Genomic DNA, 7,900 nt, shown 5'->3' with positions numbered 1-7,900 from the left:
TCTGGGTGTTCTAGGGGTATGATGACCTCTGAGGCAGAAGCCTGCCATTTTCCAAACTTGTGTAGCTTTTGTGTCTTATGTTGTTCTAGTCTGTGAACTAATCCTATAGAAATAAGATACCTAAAAACTAACAGGGAAAATGACAGAACTCAGGTGTTAAAGATTTTAGCCTTCATGGATAGGCTTAAGTGATTAAAGCTATAGGACAAGTATGGGGAAAGCCATTATCCCAAAATTGTGTTGCTTTTGAGTAAAGACTCCTTTCCTTTATCACCAAAACTTCGCCTCCAGAATTTTGCCCAGAGGGTGGTGTGGGCAGCAGCACCCCATTTGCTGTTCAGTAACACCACCTTTTCTAAGGGAAAAGCCAAGTGTTTTCTTCATTTTTAAATTAGGAATATGCAATTACCTGAGTTTATTTCGTCGCAAAGCTTTTTCAAAGTGTTTTGTTTTCTGATTAGGAAACTCTGATTCCAGGGTATATGCTCGCGTGGTCGAAAAATTCTCCTCCTTGGGCCCTGGCTGTGTGGCTCAGTTTGGTGGAGCATCAGTCTGTGCACACAAGGATTACTGGTTCGATTCCTGGTCAGGGTACGTGCCTGGGTTGCAGGTTCCATGCCCGGTTGGGTGTGTTCAGGAGGCATTTGATAGATGTTTCTCTCTCACATCAGGGTTTCTCTCTCTCTCCCCCTTCCTCTCTCTCTCTCTCTGAAGTCAATGGAAACATGTTCGCAGGTTCATGGGTGAGGGGTTAAAGAAAAAGAAAGAAAAAATCTCCTCCTTAGATCCAAGCTGACGATGCTCAACCCTTGCCCACCCTGCCCTCATCTCCTTTTTTGCTAGAACCTGCCTTGACGCAAATACACTCACCATCATCCATGCCAGCCATCAGAGGGACTGTGATTGCAGTCACTTCAGGATCAGAGGACAAGAGCATCCAGACACTCATCTGGCTCCCAACTCCCTAGTCACGTCTCCAGGCAGAGCTGCAGGGGCTGTAAGTGTGCAGAGCAAGGCTCGGACTCCTCCCCGCTCAACACTGAGTTCCAAACAGCTCTGCAATCTGTCCTTGGGGAATTTTCAGTGTAAGAATTTATAGCACACTCAGGAAGCACGTCTTTGGTTACAAATTTTATTTTGAACACGTTTAGTTCTGACCAGAATGATGCATAGAGAAGAAATCCAGGAGAAATAAAGTCACGAGAAGATACTAAAAAACCTTGTTCATGAGAAACGTATGGTTGTTAAATATGAGAAAGGCTGATCTTCTCGGGGCTTCATTATGTAAAGGAAAAGCTGCCCCCAAGTGGAAGGTAAATCATTGCCCAAGGAAAGAGTGAGATCACTGAAGCCTATCACACCAGATGCCGCAGGCTCTTGGAAGTCAAGCCTGCCGTGTGAGGGCTGCACAGGGGAGTGGTTTGGAAACAGCCAAAGTCGGGAGGGCATTTCAGCAGCTGCTGCTGATTTGGGCGAATAGATAATGATAGACTCGATTTCATTCAAGATGGTAATTCTTAATTCATTTTTGAAAAAGTAGGACCAAATCTCCACCCCTGAGGATTTTTTTTCCACTTTTTTTCTCCAAAAGAAAAAGGATTACATATCGTCTTAAAGTTTGATTGGCAGTACTTGGAAGCATCGTGATTTTCTTGGGCATGAAAAAGACAAATGAGAAAAAAGATATCACTTGTAAGCCAGGCCATCACAGGTTGGATGAATGACTGCTCCTCTCTATTCTCTCGGTGCATGACTCACACTTGCATTAAAGAATCTGTCACACTGTGATGTCATGGAGAATCATCTGCTTCTAGAATGCTCCCTCCTTCTGCACTGGGAGCTCCCTGAGAACAGGGCCTTTGTTTGCTTTGTACGTAAATTCCCTTGGCACTCACAATATGCTCAGCATGCAATCAGTGACTACTCAAAAAGTGCCTCCCAGGTCCTCTACCGGACCGGATGGCACATATGACATGTAAACTCATTTAGTATTTAATGTGACTGAGATTTCAATCCAGATCTAGCTGAGTCTTGTCTGCAGTTTTAACCTTTCTGTGAACCTGCCTTTCCTGAGAAGGATCCGTCAGTAAATGAGAGACACACCAGCGTTCCTGCTCCTCCAGTGGCTGCTCCTTCTCAGTTACCTTGCTAGTTCTTCCTCGTCTCCCCAGGCTTTTAAATGTGCAGGGCCTCGGGCTTAGTCCCCAAGCCTCTGCTCTGTATTGATGGTAGGTGATCTCATCTTTCTCATTCATATGCTGATAACTCCCCTAAATGCATGGGCATCCTGGGGTTCCTCTCCCCAGAACCCCAGTTATGCATGCATGTCTCACTACCTTCTGGACTTCTCCACTGGATGTCTAATAAAAGTCTCAGTCTTATCATGCAAATCAAATGATCCTGACATTGTTGGGCAGATGTATGTAGGGTCCTTGAGCCCACAAAGACAAAGGGAAGACAGAAGTTAACAGCTGTGAGGCCCAGGCTGGCTAGCTTTGTTGGTGACAGTGTTGTCCCGCTACGCCAAGATTGTGTGATCCCTAGCCAGGGGACTAAAAGAATTAACCAATAAGTGCATGAATAGGTGGAATAACAAATCAATGTTTCTCTTTTCTCTCTCTCTTGAAAAAATCAATAAATAACAATTTTTCTTAAAAAGTTAACAGCTATGGGAACAGGCCCATGTGACCCTCCCCTGTTGCATGCACACCCGAGACAGGGACTAGTGTGGGTGGTGCAGATTTCAAAAACTGAGTTCACTACAGTCCCAGATTAGGGTGATTGTATCAGCAGAAACTTCAGACACAAATTTCAAGAGAGGTCGAGAAGTGGGAGCCAGCATTTGGTAAACATATGAGAAAGACTGCAAAGTGTTGGTGAGACACATCAATAATAAACTAACTGCTCAGGGGAGGCATCGGAATATAAGACTGAGAAGCCTTGGCACCCACACCAGACCGCACTGTGATTCCTCAAAGGCGCACGTCTGGTCACAGAACCCCCTTCCTTGAAATCCTTCAAGGGCTCTTTACCTTACATGGGATTGGGCCAGAACCCCCCAGCAAGGCATGAAAGGCCTTTGGTGGGCTGCCCCTGCACCTCTCCTCCAAGGCCTTTGGTGGGCTGCCCCTGCACCTCTCCTCCAAGGCCTTTGGTGGGCTGCCCCTGCACCTCTCCTCCGCCACCCATCCTCCTGGGCAGCATGGACCAAGTACATTTCTCCAAACACACCTTTGCACCTTTACTCGAGGTATTTTCTCTCTCTGGAATATTCTTTCCCCACGAGTGTCCCCAGGAAACCCCGATTGGGCACACCCACTCCCCAAGCCCCTCCCCCATTCCACCCAGTGTTTCTTTATCCTCTGGGTTCCTAGAACCCTTCACACGCCCTGCTAATGCAGCACTTAACCCACAACAACGTGATTACTGGTTCATTGGTTTGTTTCCCTCACTAGATTATGAGATCTTCAGATCATCAGATCTTCAAATATGAGGTTTGTTTTTATTGATTGCAGAAAGAGAAACATCGATTTGTTGTTCAATGTAGTCATGCATTCATTGGTTGACTCTTGCACGTGCCCTGACCAGGGATTGAACCCACAACCTTGGTGCATCTGGACGATGCTCTAACCAACTGAACTACCAGGACAGGGCTAAGGTCTGAGCTTTTTAAAACCCAGATGTCTCATGCCTAGAACGCAGTATCTATTTAGTAAATGTTTTTTTTTAATTTTATTTATTTATTTTTAGAGAGGAAGGGAAGGAGAGGAGAGAATATCATTATGGTTGGGCTGGTGAGGGTATTTAGTAAATGTTTGATAAATGAATGAGCATGTCCATGTTGAGCCTTTGCCAGAAAATATAAAAAATAGAACGTAGTTGAGGGATGTAGTTAAGAACAACCTTCTCGCTTATTCTTAATTAGAATAGTATAATCGAATAAAGTATTTCAACTTTAGGCTAGACGTAATGTAAATAAATCTCTGATAGACCTCGGGAAACACTTATTAAAGGTCACTAGATGCCAGGCTCTGGGTTATATCTGAACCCCTTGTTACGGGTTCAGATAAACAGAAAGGGTAGGAACTACACATGACAATATTTTGCATTTCAATCTTATGTAGAGTACATTTAAGTGCATTACAAAGCTTTTCTATTCTCAGACATTATCTCATTTTTCCAAAATACTCTCCATCTAGAAAGATTCTTGCTCCATACACAATACATGCTGTGGAACCTGATGACTACACAGCTTTCTAATTTCCTGTTGTTCTATATTCCTCATATCCTGTCTTGAACACATGCACACTGTTCATGAAGTCAGCTAGAACAACTCATACAGCCTAAGATCTAGAATCTATATCAGTTTTGAGTACAGTACTAACGTTCAACGAATGTGACTGATGACAAATGGCCAATGGCAGCAGATCCCCCACCTTGGCCCCCAGCCCAAAACACTGTCCTCCCTGTTTCAGAGTGTATCAGTTCAGAATTTATCACAGTGTGTTGTGATAATCTGTGTACGTATTGATACCCAGACAAGACTGCAAACTAGAATAAGCAGGCATGGATCTTACTCTTTCTCCTCACCTCAGCTGCTGGCGTAGCACCTGGCTGACAGAGGTTAGTGAGTAAATAAGCTCATTAGGGGGTAGCAAAAGACTAATTTCTGCCAGCATGCTCAGGGAGAGGCTGGATTGCTTCGAGGTGTGTATAGGCATGTGCATATGTGTGTGGTGGAGGGGCTGGTATCATACATGAGAAACTCCAACTTAACTAACTCTCTAAGGAGGCAGGCATACATGCGTGCACATGCATGCACACACACATGCCATCCCCAGAATCTTCCCAGTCAGTAGCTGTCAGAACTTTTACTATCAGAGAGTCACATCTTTGGGTTATAGATCACGTTTTCCTGTCAACATGTCTTGAATCAGTGTGCCCTGTTACAACATAAATTCCAAAACCTGAACATATCTTATCTGTATCCTCCAGCTCTGACCCCCATCCCCCACCCATGAAAATCTCCACTAGACCCCTGCTTACTTTCTGTGATTTGCATTAGAAAGTGGATTGTTTGTATCTTTTCAAATACACAGCTATATATCAAATAAGCTCTCTCAAACCACATTTACCATCATGTTTGCAAGGGATTAAAACACATCAGTCTGTATAACTCTATGATTTAATAACGGCACTGAAAAGAAAAACAAAAACTTGACTAATCATCATGAGAAGATATCGTGAATTGACTCCTTGTGTTAAAAATTAGTAAACGGAATAGGGACCAGAGGGGAGAGGGGAGGGAATTTCAGGAAAAAGGGGGAAGGATTCACAGGAACAAGTATAAAGGACACAAGGACAACAACTAAGGGGGGTGGAAATGGGAGGGAGGTGGGGAGCATGGGGGGGTGGGCTGGGATGGGAGTAAAAGACAGAAAGCTGTACTTGAACAATAATTAAATAAAAAAATAAAATTAGTAAATGAAGAGAGAGAATCAAAAATTTATTTTGCCTTCCCTATACAAACTGTACCATTGAGTAACCAAAATTTAGGTAAGGAAAAAGTCTGTCATTATGGAAAGAGTCCAGCAAATTAGTAAAGAGGAAATGATGGGATTAGACTATCTCCTCTTATGATAGAAGTCGTGCAACCTCTAATGAATTAACAGATTTATATATTAAACACCAATGGTTGGTAACATCACAAAATGAAAGGCAATCAGATATTGTATGTCTCCTGATGGAAATATAAAATACCAACTATAATGAAGTCGGATCAGAGTTCTAGGTCCAATGAGCTACTCACGAGAAATATAGAGAACGATAGACCATGCAAAACCAGCAAATGTAAAACAAAAAACCATGTTTATGAGACCATCAGAATTTGAACACTGACCAGTCATAGGATGATATTGAGTAATTATCTCTTTTTGTAGGTGAAATAATACCGATGTGGCTATGTTTAAAACATTCCCTTACTTTTAAAAATGCATACCAAAATATTTACAGGTGAAATAATGATGTTTGGGATTTACAGGTACTTAGAAAATAATGCAGAGGAGTATCAGGGGCAGTAGCGGGCAAATATATGAAACAAGGCAGCCTGTGCTGATGGTTAGTGAAGCTGAGTCACAGGTACGTGGGAATGCATTATACCATTCTGCCTACTTCTATATACACTTGAAATTCCCCCCAAAAAAGGTTTTTATTTAAAAAACTTATTAACGCCTTCCGGAACATTCTGATATTCTTGTCCTAAGGGATAGTCATCCCTCCCTCGCCCCTGGAGAGCATTTTCCTGGGAATTGCACAGATCTTAGAGGAAGTCACATTAATTCATAAACATCTTTTTATGAGCCAGCATAAAAGATTATTTCCTGGACTGCCTTTACTCCTGAAAATACTGAGTGCCTGAGGGTGAAGGTGAAAGAAAAGCTTGGAGGAAGGAAAAGGAAGGCTACTTGTGAGAAGGAGAAAGCAGAGAACAATTTGCCTTCGTTACAATTTTCCCAGGGCCTTTACTAGTTGGCACATACATCTTTGCGTGGGTTTTCCTAAGAGAATTTTCACTTGAGGCATGAAAAGAATGTTCAAATTCTGGGCTCTCAGGTTAAAATGTCACAAAGCGTTCCCTTTTACGTTGGCAAAGGCTAATGTAAATATTTTCAAAAAGGGGGGCCCTTTCGTTTTGCTCAGTGAACCAATGAAGAGGCTCCTTGGGTGGAGCTGGGCACATTTTTGGCCGAACCGGGAACAGTCTAGACCTGTCTGCAGGACTACACAGATGTGGAAACCAGGAGAGGAAGAGTCACCTCAAGTGTTTAAGAATATGGCTTTTTATAGAAGATCTCGGGAAGAACACCAAGGAACTGGTTGCTCCTGGGAAGGAAGCTGAGGCACTTGGGATAGGGTGGGAGGAGGGGGAAAAAAAGTCTGCCGTGATTGTCACAGCCAGGTTATACTGTGGTTAGCGCCTTAAAATATACGATGACACTTTGCACACAGCCTTTTGTTAATATAAGTCACTGTACCTTTTATCTTGACATTTCACAGAAGACAGATGTCTGTTTGTTTATGGGTTCTCTCGCTGGGCCAGCAGCTGGCACCACCCACTGTTTGCATATTTCCTTGGTACTTCCTCTACCCGCCCTCTCTACCCCACCCAGCCTCCAGAAATCTAATTATGAGCTGGAGATAGCCAGGGGCACCTGCAAGACTAGGATCCTAGTAGCTCCGGTACAATCTCTACAGGTGTGACATGGTACCCGGCAAAGCTTAAATTTTCCCAAAGAAGCACCCCTAGAAGCAGAGCTGAGTGAACACTCTTTGCTGGCTCTTGTTTCACCTTAAAAATTCAAGTGAGCCCTAAACAGTGGAGCTCAGTGGATTGGGCATTGTCCTACAAACCAAAAGGTCACTGGTTCAATCTCCAGTCAGGGCATAGGCCAAGTCCCTCATTGGGGGTATGTAAGAGGGAACCCATTGATGTTTCTCTCACACATACATGTATCTCTCCCTCTCTTTCTCTCTCCCTTTCCCTCTTTCTAAAAATAAATAAATAACATCTTTTTAAAAATTCAGGTGAATTTTGTGGTCAATGAATCACCATTTGTTTTTTATACAACATGATCTTGTAAGTTATCTTTAGGAGAAAAAAAGTCACTGTGTTTATCCCGTGGTCTCAAGTAGCCCCTCACAGTCTGCATGTCCCTGAAGTACTGAGTCCAGTTTTGTTTTTTGCTTTTTCCTCTTTGTATTGAGGTTATTATTACACATATTAAAATCCACCAATTTAACATGTAGTGTCATTAATTTTGGTGATTGTAACTACCATCAGATCAAGATATAAAACGGTTACTCCGTCTCAAAATGTTTTCCATTCCCCTTTGCCGAGTTG

Source organism: Artibeus jamaicensis, unplaced genomic scaffold (assembly GCF_021234435.1).
Source record: "Artibeus jamaicensis isolate MK-2021 breed Jamaican fruit bat unplaced genomic scaffold, CSHL_Jam_final contig_2170, whole genome shotgun sequence".
NCBI lineage: Eukaryota > Metazoa > Chordata > Mammalia > Chiroptera > Phyllostomidae > Artibeus > Artibeus jamaicensis.
Note: the sequence above shows the minus strand (reverse complement) of the source record.